This window comes from Crinia signifera, chromosome 6, assembly GCF_055691185.1.
Source record: "Crinia signifera chromosome 6, ASM5569118v1, whole genome shotgun sequence".
NCBI classification, from domain to species: domain Eukaryota; kingdom Metazoa; phylum Chordata; class Amphibia; order Anura; family Myobatrachidae; genus Crinia; species Crinia signifera.
The window spans coordinates 158,223,089-158,235,091 of NC_139222.1; the positions used below are offsets into that span (position 1 = coordinate 158,223,089).

A 12,003-nucleotide genomic window follows, 5' to 3' on the forward strand; every position below is an offset into this window, starting at 1 on the left:
ATAACTTAATTTGCATCATTATGGTCCCTCGGACACACATACAGTAGGAGCAAGTTTCATCTTTGCTCCTTTGGCCATGGCTAGCCATGGCTATTCTATTGTTCTCAACTGCAATACGTATTGTATTGCAGCTGAGAACAATAGAATAGCCATGGCTAGCCATGACCAAAGGAGCAAAGATGAAACTTGCTCCTACTGTATGTCAGTGATTACCCCTCCACCCTGCCCACTTCGCTAAAGTGTGGGCAGGATATGGGAAATCTGCCTGCAATTTCAGGGGTCCGGTGGGCTAACCCAAAAATCGGGAGCCTCCTGTAACTCCTGGGAGAGTACACATTTGGTGTGTCAACAGCACTGTATGTTATGCAGAATTGCACATAGGGGAAAATATATAACTGTAAGGATCTCTTGCACCGAGCAGTGGGCTGGTGCAATCACATGCTGATGGTGACAATGAAACGACGCACATGGATAGTGCTGTGCCAGAGATGTGTACAAGTCAGTCTTCCTAGATGTCATAATAATGGCATGTAGTCAGTGTAAGTGAATTGTGCTTGAACAAACTTTAAGGTGACACTGGCATCAAAATCCATGCTTCTGTGTAGTATTTGTTAACATCTGTAAACAACAGGATGAAACACATTTCCCCATACCCACAGGCATTGTCCCTTGCAATTCATAAAAGCAGAAGTGAATGCACTGAGGTTAATAGAATGTTTCTCACTCTCCCCAACTGAAAGTGCAGTGTCTCTGACGTTTAACAGATAATTAGCCTTGGGATGCGTGCGCAGGGCACTTCTGAGCATCCGTGGGACTTTTACAGCTGTGTGTTAAATGCAGCTCATACTGGGAATCAAATTGACATAATTGTGCCGTGTACAGAAATATACACAGATCACCTTTACTTGTACAAACTTTTAGTTTGCCTTTTTTTTTTGTAATGGATTCCCATGTGTACTGCGTACAGAGCTGCATTCAGCCACTTGCTGTATATTAGGGGATTTCCCAGAGTTTGTGTATTTTATAAGTTTAGAAAGCTGTAAAAGACACATAATTACTGAGTTAAATCCCATGCAGTTTACTGTGTATCCAAGTAATTACTAGCTCAGACTCTGTAATTCTAGGTCCTAACACGTGGTGATCAAGCACATCACCAACTACAAACACCATCTACATGTCTGGCTGTATCTAAGTTTATTCTAATGTTAATTTAGGAATCAGAACCATTGAGCTTTGATGCAAAAAGACAACTTCATGTTCCCACACACTTGGAGCAGAACAGGCCATTGTTTAATAAGAGATATAGTTTGCAATACATGCTTAGACATTTAATAAAATGATGATTTGTTGCATTAAAGCACCCTAACAGTAGAAATCACCCAGTACCAGTTTATGTGTCCTTACTCCTTTCAGATATAGACAAGCATATATATATTCAACTAGCATATGATTTTGTTTATACTGATCTAGAATGTTAAAGAGTGCCTGTATACAGGGAAATGTGTATACTGCAGTTATGAAATAATATATTAATACAGAATAAGCCATCCTTCTCGCTGTCAGTACTGGATGACTATTGCAAGGTCTACATGTATGAGAAGTGCATAGTGGTTATGTGTACACAGTCACACAGACAGTTCCAGATCCTGTGTCCTAGATCCCTCATCCCTGCAGGATTCCAGCCCTGCTCTTCTCCTCCTCCCTCCTCTCTCCCTCTCTCTCTCTCTCTCCTCTGTGGGGAGGCAGCAGAGCAGCAGCAGCACCACCACAGAGATCCTGCATCAGCACCAGCCACAGTCACAGCATCTCTGCTCTCCATCATCCACCAGAGTGGGTTATAGGGGGTGGGGGGAGAAAAAGGGGGACACCCAAACAGATTGTTGCAGGGGGGCTGGAGGAGGTGAAGGGAGAGAGAGAGAGAGACCTTTGTAAAGCTGTAGAAGGAGGAGAGGGGGGAGGAGAGGTGGAGAGAAGGAGGTGGTAGTGTTGTTGGCGACTAAGGGGGGATGCAGCCAGTTTTCACCTGAAGACATAGAAGAAGCAAGGCTGGAGAGAGTGAGAGGAGCTGTACTGCATCTTGCACATTGGAGTACAGGTAAGACATGCTGTTTATGAGCTGGATCCTAAGCTTTGCATGAGTGACATTTTGGGTGATGGGGGGCTTCATTTTAGCTCCCATATTTGCAGAGGATGCAGCAAATATGCTGGTCATTGATAGGAGTGAGGTGTTGATAATCCACAGGGTGGGGGTAATGTTAACCTTTAAAATGCTACAGTAATTAAGGATGTTGTGTTAGGTCCTGAGAATGCTACAGCTACTAATGTACACAGAGTGCAAGTCCTGGAATACATTGCAGGATTGCAGGGCCCATTTCACTACAGTTAAATATCTGTATTGTGGTATGTTTAACCCAGTGTTAAACCTCAGTGATGTCCAGTGTCCTTCAGCGGGTTTTGCTATTCCAGCATAACCCCCGTGGGGCTATGCTTCTTGTGCGGTTATTGAGTTCCTTGTATATTTGACTTGTACAGACCTTCTTACTTCCCAGCCCTGCTCTGAAATGCAGACTGGGTTGTGCTAAATGTAGATATAGTGTAATGTAGCCGCTTTACCCTGGTCTGTCTGGGCTTGATTGTATTAAGTCTAGTTTACCCACATTTTGTTTGTGTGTGTGTGTGTGTATGTACATACCTACGTATATATATATATATATATATATATATATATATATATATATACATACAGACAAATTGTATATATTTCCCATCATCCTACTCTGGAACTGTATCTCACTGTTTACCTCTAAACAAAATACTTCACAGTGTAATCTGTTTGTCACATCCTGTGATGTCACTGCTGATGCCATGCAGTGCTTCCTGCATGCTGACATCATTGCTACCTAACCACACCTCTAGATGGATAATATGTATTAGCTGTGATTGCAAACTCAGAGCACAAAAAAGTCTGATTCACAGGCCTATGATGGTGTCGTACAATGTACACTTTTATCTTGAATAAATTATGTTTGAGTGATGCTTGTGTGCCAGACATGGAGATTGAGGTTGGTGGAGATACAGGTTGCAGGGGTTAAAACTTCCCAGTGCTTGCTGCAGCCTCATTTCCTCTTTGCCCCACACATGATTTGACTCTTTCCCCTGTGTGTTGTTTCACTGCTCCTACTGTTTCTTCTACTATCCCTCCTGTCTTACATTGTGTACCTCTATACCATTCTGCTCTTGTTTTCCTTCTTTCTATCTGATCTCTCGTTCCATGCTCTTCAGTGCTCTCATCTGCTACTCCCTCATGCTGTCTTCCATTTCTTTCTATCTAATCCCTTGAAGTGTTTATCTCACAGCCCTAATATGTATTCCAGTCTATCCCTCTTATTCACTGACATCTCTGATTTTCTTTACCTTTGTTGTTTCTGTGACTGTTCATTCTGCTCTTCATTTATTTCTTGTGCTACCTGTTTAATCCTGTTCTGGGCCTCTCCACTGTAGCTTACTCCCTTATCCTGATCCAGTGTGTCTGTGCTACCAGGTCAGTGTCTCCAGCCACATTAGCTGCTGCTTTAGGTCACCAATGTACAGTTCTTGGTGCCATTCTGTTGCATGAGGCACTATGAGGTATCAAGGGATAATCTGTGCGGGGACTTATTAATACAGTGCAAATATTTTGTTGGAATAAACAGAGCAAATGATGATTGGTTCATTCCTCCATATGTCTCAGTGCTTTCATTTTAAATACCCTTGTGCTTTTATTTGTTTTGTAAGGTTATGCATTCTCTGTATCATTTTCTCAAGGGGAGATGTACTAAGCCTTGGAGAGTGATAAAGTTGACAGAGATAAACTACCAGCCAATCAGCTCCTAACTGTCATGTCACAGGCTGTATTTTAAAAATGACAAGAACTGATTGGCTAGACCTTTATGTCTCTCTTTCTCTCTCTCAACTTTAAAACTACCCAAGGCCTAGCACATCTGCCTCATGAGCTCTGCCTTCATTTAGAATCCCATTATAATCTTGTTATTCTTGCAAATTTCAAGTTCATTCTATTTAGTCTCTATTTAATTAAGTTCTTATTGTCCTGTCTCTACAAGTTTAGATCTTGTCATGCCCTAATGTTACTTTATTCCTATCCCAAATTCCATATTTCTACTTTCTTTTCTCTAATGCCTAGTTGACTTTCCCCGCAGCACTACATTTTCAGTCCCCACCCCCTCCAAACCTCCTCCTTTGGTCTCTGCTCTCCTGTGTAATCTGCACTGTGTTCCCTCAGGTTAATCCTGCTCGCCATCATCTGCTACCCTCCCTCTCCTCACATCCAGAACCCCAGCATCTGTCTCCTTTTCCTCTTGCAGTCACAACCCTTCATTCTTCATATACACTATTCAGATTCTTCTTTTCAACTTTCCATCCTTACAGTCACAAACACCGTGACAGGACGCCATGACATCAATTTAGTCAACATGTTTTTGGTTGGCGTAAAATAAAGTGCCTAATGTGCATATCTGGTGTGCTATACTTGTATTTCAATACTGAGCTGCAAGATATATACAGGAGGGATAGTTTTATAATAAAAAGCACACAATAATATGTTAAGACAGTGGTTCCCAATCTGTGTGCCATGGCTCCCTGGGGTGCCTCGGGACACTTGCAGTGGTGCCCCGGGTTGGTGGTCCAGGACCAATTCAAATTATTTATGGTTACTTATTTATAGGCAAAACCAGTGCTGGTGGCTGCCAGTCATAAAATGTGTAAAAACAGAAGCAAATCCTGTCCTTTACCACATAATTGACCATAAGAATTGCATATAAACCCAATATGCTTAGCATTATATTTATCGGCTTTTCTTTTTTTTTGGCGTAGGGGTGCCGTGAAAAAATTCTCATACTAATACTTTAGGGTGCTGGGATTCAAAAAAGATTGGGAACCCCTGTGTTAAGACATAATTATCTGACTGTGCTGTTGCATACTGTTACTATATGACATAATATCAAATAAACTTTATTCATATGTACTGTAATAACATAAACTGATATTTATACAGTATTTGGTGTAAACCGTTCGAAGGTTCAGAACATGGGGCAGATTGTATGAGTATGCTGTTCTTTTGTAACAAGCTCTCTGTGTAACTTGTGTAGGTCTTCCTGTCATGGGATCTGACAAGACGTTTCCCTGTACCATGTAGGATTCTTTGCAGCTCCCGCTCATAACCTTTCTCTTTTATCCAGTCTTATATTCCAGCATAGCTCTGCTGTACTATTTGTGAATTTATTTCCCTCTTCTCTGTTTCACTGGCCTATATTTTTTGTTTTTGTCAGAACATGTAGCCTAAATGATCTTTACAGATGTTTCTTAGAATAATACAGAGGTTCTCTCCCAAAGTTTGCTGTAGGTTCTTTAATTACAGTTAAGGACCAATTACATTTCACACATTATTAATGCTGTACAGCCTCACATTTTAACCTCTATGTTACAGTGCATGGTGAATTCAAATTGAATGTGCTAAAGGGTTAATTTCTGTCTTTGCGTTAGAGGAATGTAATTCATCCTCTTGGTTTGGGGGCAGACAGAATCATGCAATTACATGCTAGCATGGCAAGGACATTACAAGGTCATGTGGATTCTCAGATGTTTCAGACAATATAGAAAACCATTCTCATGCAAAGTGCCTTGGGTAAGACTACCAAATTAACCCCTATAAAGAAAAGTAAGCATGTACCACTGTATAAATCTCTAGAGGTTAAAGACTATGACTCAGGAGACTGTAGGAGGGATAGTCTGTAAGGTGTATGAGACATAACCTAATGGAGAAATATCAACTTTTACAAATAAGGTGCATGGGAATCTCTTCCAGGACAGGTAACAGAGATGGAGGAGGATGTATAACATGCACTGTCGCTTGGTCCTCAAAATAGCCATTTAAAAAATGCATATTTAGAAGTTTGGCAGTCCTGTATTCGGTTAGGCCCTTCACCTACTGTACTTACATAGTGTGCTTTTTGCTCTGCACTGTACCACCAGGGTATAGTCTATGTTTGTATGAAGCCTGCTGGGATCAGTGTCACCGAGTTTAGCTGCAGTGCATTCTGGGAATTTCTCTGGGTAAGCTGACTGTTGTACTGTATAAAACTTATCTTTCCCCAGACATATCTTGTGAGATGTACCTCTTCCCTTCTGCTTAATTGTTTTTAAATTGCAATAACCCATGTGAATGACTATTTATTTATTTATATGAAAAACACCTTTCACACCTATTAATAGTATAGTTTATTGCAACAGAAAAAATGAGTAAGAAGAATGGGAACAGATATTGTGCTACTGGTAAATGTGTCTAGAGGGGTGGTGTGATGTATTGCAGATTGTAGATGCTCTTAGTTTCTACAAGGAGAACGACAGTGTATGTGATCTGCATCCTTACTGATCTGGATGTGCAATGCATGCAGCAGTGAAACATTGATGTGGAACTGTGCATGCATATTTTAAATATAGTAAGTGGGGCATCTGTATTAGAGAAGTCCCTAATCATGCAAACGTATTCTGGTAATATAGAGTTTACTTTTATTCTAATATGATCCATTTCAGCTGGCACACAATGGTCTGCTCTCGTCCTACTTATTTTCCCACTGCAATAATCCGTACTGCGTTCATTAATCAGTATTGGTATTTTTATACCAATAGCTCCCCAATATATGTGCTCTATGTGCATTTGTTATGTCATTTAACATACAAATGTCACACATAGAAGTGGTCTTCAAAGCATATGTGAGGGTTTTCTCCGGGTGCTTCTGTTTACTCCTGCAGTCCAAACACGTACTGGTAGGCAAAGTAATAATCATGGAAAATTATTTTTAAATGGTATAGTTTTACTTTTTAAATTATTGCGCTAATTGAAAACATTGGGAATCTCTGGAAGTGCAGTCTCATAATAGTTCTACAAGACCTCTAGAAAGCAGCTAGACTACACTCTGGGCCTGATTCAGAGATGTAGGCTAATGCATTCACAGCTGCAATCTCATGTGCAGCACATATGCGAAAATATGCTAATGATGTAGATGTCTGGTAATGTATTGAGAGGAAGGATGGCCATCGGTAAGTTACCTATCAAAAGGTCACCATCGATGGTACCATTGATAGGTAACTGCGATGGTCAGAAACCACCTACAAGGGAACCATGTTTGGTTTCACCCACCAGTGGTTACCCATGCTGTGCAATTCAGTAGGCCGAGGGCCAATGAGCCAGGGAGTGTGGCTTTGCTGAAGTGTAAGGGGCGGAGCTAAGCTCTGTTTCCTAGCACTGTAATAAAAAAAATTACCATTGCTTATACATCATCGATGGTGGGAAACCATCTGCTTCTCCCCTATTGATGGCAAAATAATTCAACATTGGTTAAAGACCAATAAGGATGCAAACATTGCAAATCTAAGCAACTTTGTACAAATATGAAGCAGTGATCCCAGCTCTTTCACAAATCAACCATCTCAATAACCCTATGGGCTCACAGAATGGATTTGGAAACTGAGCCCCATTTTTTCTGCATATAGGATCACAACTCCATGAAAATGCAGCACATCTGTGTTTTTTGCACAGCACATATGTGTTTTTTGCACAGTACATCTGTGTTTTACAAAATTTGCTGTTACCTCCCAAAATGGTCCCTGACTGCATATAATCAGCTGAAATCTGATCCTGTGCAATGAACTGTCAGCTGAACTCCTTATATATTGGCATCTCTTCTTTGTGACATCTGTTCCTTGTGACATCTCTTGCACCATTGCCTATATTACCCAGACTCAGGCTATCTGAACTAAAAGCAACACTATCAGCCATTTTAGATTATACAGGTTCCTATTGGTTTGCAGCACAAAAAAATAAGCCATTAAAAACTATTAAAAACAAACTATACCTGTAGTTCCACTAGAAAACCTTTATTCTAATCATAAATCATTAAAAATATTCACTGTATTTTAAAATTGTACCTATACAAAATAGATAACTTTACATCTCTTTACACTTGTTTTACATATATTGTATTTGATAGTGTTAATGATGTCCTTATTACAACACTATTGGTTCCCAGATGATTAATTAACAGACATTTCTAAAATAACTTGGTGCTTATAAACCTTTAACCTTTGTATTGCCAAGGACGACTCACAGATAATTTAAGGATTTATTTCTGGACAATCTGTCTGTGCTAGTAGTGTGGGGGAAGGAGAGTGGGCCAATGTAAAAATACTTTTCCTGTATTTATCTCAAACATTTGGTCTGATTCACCTCCCTCAGATATCCGGGTACATAATAACAATGACGCAACTCCTGAAGTACTATCTTACACCTACAGTAGCTTAAGACTTCCCCAGCAACCTTGACAACATTTTTATGAGCTGTCCATGGTGCTGAAACTCATTGTAAATTATGCATGTTTCATCTCACAAATTGGGGCCAGTAAGCAGTAACTTGTAATGCTGATTTGCTTTAATACTTCAGCATTATCCAGGAAAGATGAGAAATTGTGCAATAAAAATCCATATGTTAGCAGATATTTACTGGGTTATTTTTAAAGAATAAGCGCCCTGCCTCTGGTGTTGGACTTGTGTATCATATTTTGTATCCCACTACAGATGGTATCAGACGTATATACTGTATGTATGTATGTATGTATGTATGTATGTATGTATGTATGTATGTATGTATATATATATATATATATATATATATATATATATATATATTGAGATCATTGTATGTCTTTTGATGGGGAAATAAATTGTAATTTTAGTGATTCTATTAGGTAAGGCCTTTATTAGCTTACAGCATAGTAGTAGCATTACTTTTAGCTTTTCTGCAAGACAAGCCAATACTTATCACATAACAAGTCACATAAGACGTAATACTTTGTTAATGCATAAATGGCTTTATAGGAGGATAACAATTCTGTCATGAAAAGATGCTTTAAATGTATGATTACTCTGAATGTTTTATAAGCGTTATCCTTTTTTTGTGCCTTCCTGTGTTTTTACATTGTCATTTGTGCCAGACTTTCATCATTGCCCAAGTACAAGTTACAGTAATTGACCTGAGGGGATATTTAATTTCATGTTTGACTTCTTGTTTTTGTCTCTGTTTTTGTCTCTACAACTGGCACAGTATAAAACCCCTTTTCATTCCTTTACAATCGAATTAACCCCTTTAGTGGTAATCCCGAGAATTTTCCGGGCTATGCCTCAGTGTCCAGACTGGCAAGCCCAGGAAAATTCTCATGATAGTTTAGCGTCGGTCAGCACCGCTGAGCTGATGGCTGAACTCAGCTTCTTTGCTGCCCGTCTCCGACTGCTCGGCCGCACGTCCCCTTCCCCTCGGCCCCCCAACTGTGTGACAGTCTGCGATGTTCTGCAATGCCACACCGGGTTGCCGGGGGCAGGGCCTGGTTGCGCTCCCCCTAAAAAACTCACCCAGTGGGGGACACTACCTTAATAAAAAAAAATATGCAAAGAATTGATTTTAAAAGCAAGAGCATTACTTTTGTAGGCCTCAATTTGGATTTATGTTGGTGAATCAAATGTCATGCACAGAGAGCCATTAAGGCCTGGCCACACTAAGCGTTTTAGCGGGTCCTGTTCATCAAGCTCCGATTGCAGAAAGAAGTTTTTTACAATTCATGCATACTACTGCTTGGGATCTGGCTAGGGCCATGAGCAGATTTCAGCACTGTATGATTTCATGTTACAGGTCATACACAATGGCAAGACTGTGCAAAGGAACAAGACACAATGTTGTTATACTGCATCAGCAAGGTCTCTTCCAGGCAAAGATTTCAAAACAGACTGGGGTTTCAAAATGGTCTGTTCAAGGTCTTTTGAAGAAGCACAAAGATAAGTTAAAACTAAGAACCGTAGATGCAGTGGTCAGCCAAGTAAACTTAATGCATCAGATGAAAAACACATAATGCGCAGTTCCATTCAAAATCAGAAAATACCCAGCAGTGCCATCGGCTCAGAACGGCCAGAAACCAGTGGGGCCCAGGTACATTTACTGTTCAGGGACGGGAGTCAGAAGTGGTCTTCATGGAGAAATTGCAGGGAAAAAGCCATACCTTTGATGTGAAAACAAGGTTAAGCGACTCAACTATGCCCGAAAACATAGGAACTGGGTTGCAAAAAAATATTTGATATCTAGATTTGTAACAGAAAGCAGTTTGTTCACCATAGGGCTGCAGTGTGGAACAATTATGAGGGGCAGATTTATTAAGCTGGTGAAGTGATAAAATGTCTGTTTTTTATCACCGGCCAATCAGCTTCTAACTGTGAGGTTACAGGTTTGGTTTGAAAAATGAAAGGTAGGAGCCGATTGGCCGGTGATAAAATCCAGACACTTTATCACCGGACCGAGCTTAATAAATCTACCCCTCAGTGTCTGCAGGCTACAGTGAAACATGGTGGAGATCTGTTGCATGTTTGGGACTGCATTTCAGCAAATGGAGATTTGGATTTGGTTATGATGATTAATGGTGTTCTTAATGCTGAGAAATAGGCAGGTAATTATCTACCATGCAATAAACACTAGGGAGGCATCTATTTGGCTGCAGCAGGACAGCAGCCTGTAAAGAAGAACAAGGAGTCTTTGAAGTGATGATATGGCCCCCACAGAGCCCTGATCTCAACATCATCAAACCTGTCTGTGATTACATGAAAAGACAGAAGGATTTGAGCAATCTTACATCCCCAGAAGATCTGTGATTAGTTCCTCAAGATGTTTGGAACAACCTCCCTGCGGATTCCCTTCAAAAACTTTGTGCAAGTGCATCTAGAAGATTGGATGTGGTTTTAAAGGCAAAGGATGGTCACACCAAATGTTTAATTTAAATGTCTCTTCTGTTGACTCCCTTTTCATTTTGTTAATTGATAAAAATTAACTATTAACCACTAAAACATGTGTGTGTGTGTGTGTGTGTGTATATATATATATATACACATATATACATATATATATATATATATATATATATATATATATATAAAAGTCAGACGGTGGCACTCAGAACAAAATGACACATAGGCACCTATGTGTCATTTTGTTCTGAGTGCCACCGTCTGACTTCTACATATAGCTGCGTTCAACAACCAGCTTACCGGAGGGCACCTGCTTCTTAAGTGTCATCATCCGCCTTGCTGGCATTATTTGGCTTGTTTGGAGTGCCGCCTCCAGGATCTATATATATATATATATATATATATATATATATATATATATATATATATATATATCTCCTATATATTTGGCTACATCTGTCACTCAAAGTGGGTGTCTGTGTCTATAACGCTCTGTTCCTGGACTTTCCTCTTAATGTGTGATTGCCTTCATCTGTGCTGAACACCTTTCTGAGAAATTAACCTGTTTAAAACAGGTGATGGCAATCATACATTAAGGGGAAGTCTAGAAACAGAGCATTGTGTCCCTCCTGGAGAGGGTCATGTTGGGAGGTATGTGACAGAGAACCAGCCCAGTGAGCCCACAGACAGTGCCAGACACCCACTGCCTTCCCATGTTGCCCAGCACTGCTACTCCACAGCCACCAGGTGAGCGCCCCCCTCCCGCGATTTGCGGCAAAACCTCCCCCCCCCGCCCGCCCCCCCCCCTCCCGCGATTCGCGGCAAAAACACCCGCTCCCCCGCGACCCCCCCTACCGCGATTCGCAGCAAAAACACCCCCGCGACCCCCCCTCCCGCAATTCGCTGCAAAAAGAACCCCCCCACGACCCCTCCCGCAATTCGCGGCATAACCACCACCCCGCGACCCCCCCTCCCGCGAATCGCGGCAAACCCTCCCCCGTGACCCCCCCCCCGATTCACGGAAAAAACACCCCCCCCCCGGGACCTCCCTCCCGCGATTCGCGGCAAAAAGAACCCCGCCGCGACCCCCCCTTGCACGATTGGCGGCACCCCCCCTGCGACCCCGCGATTCGCGGCACCCCCCCCCCCCGCAATTCGCAGCAGCCC

At 41.3% G+C, this 12,003-nt stretch overlaps 1 protein-coding gene across 4 annotated transcripts in view; it reads left to right on the top strand.

Annotated features, from left to right (window-relative positions):
- Positions 1–1,885: 1,885 nt before the first annotated feature.
- DLGAP4 (DLG associated protein 4) overlaps positions 1,886–12,003 on the top strand; it is a 157,648-nt gene continuing 147,530 nt past the window's right edge. For all 4 annotated transcript variants that reach the window (XM_083147772.1, XM_083147774.1, XM_083147771.1 and 1 more), the window contains exon 1: positions 1,886–2,095. The gene's annotated coding sequence lies outside the window, so the exon portion shown is untranslated. The remainder of the gene's footprint in view (positions 2,096–12,003) is intronic.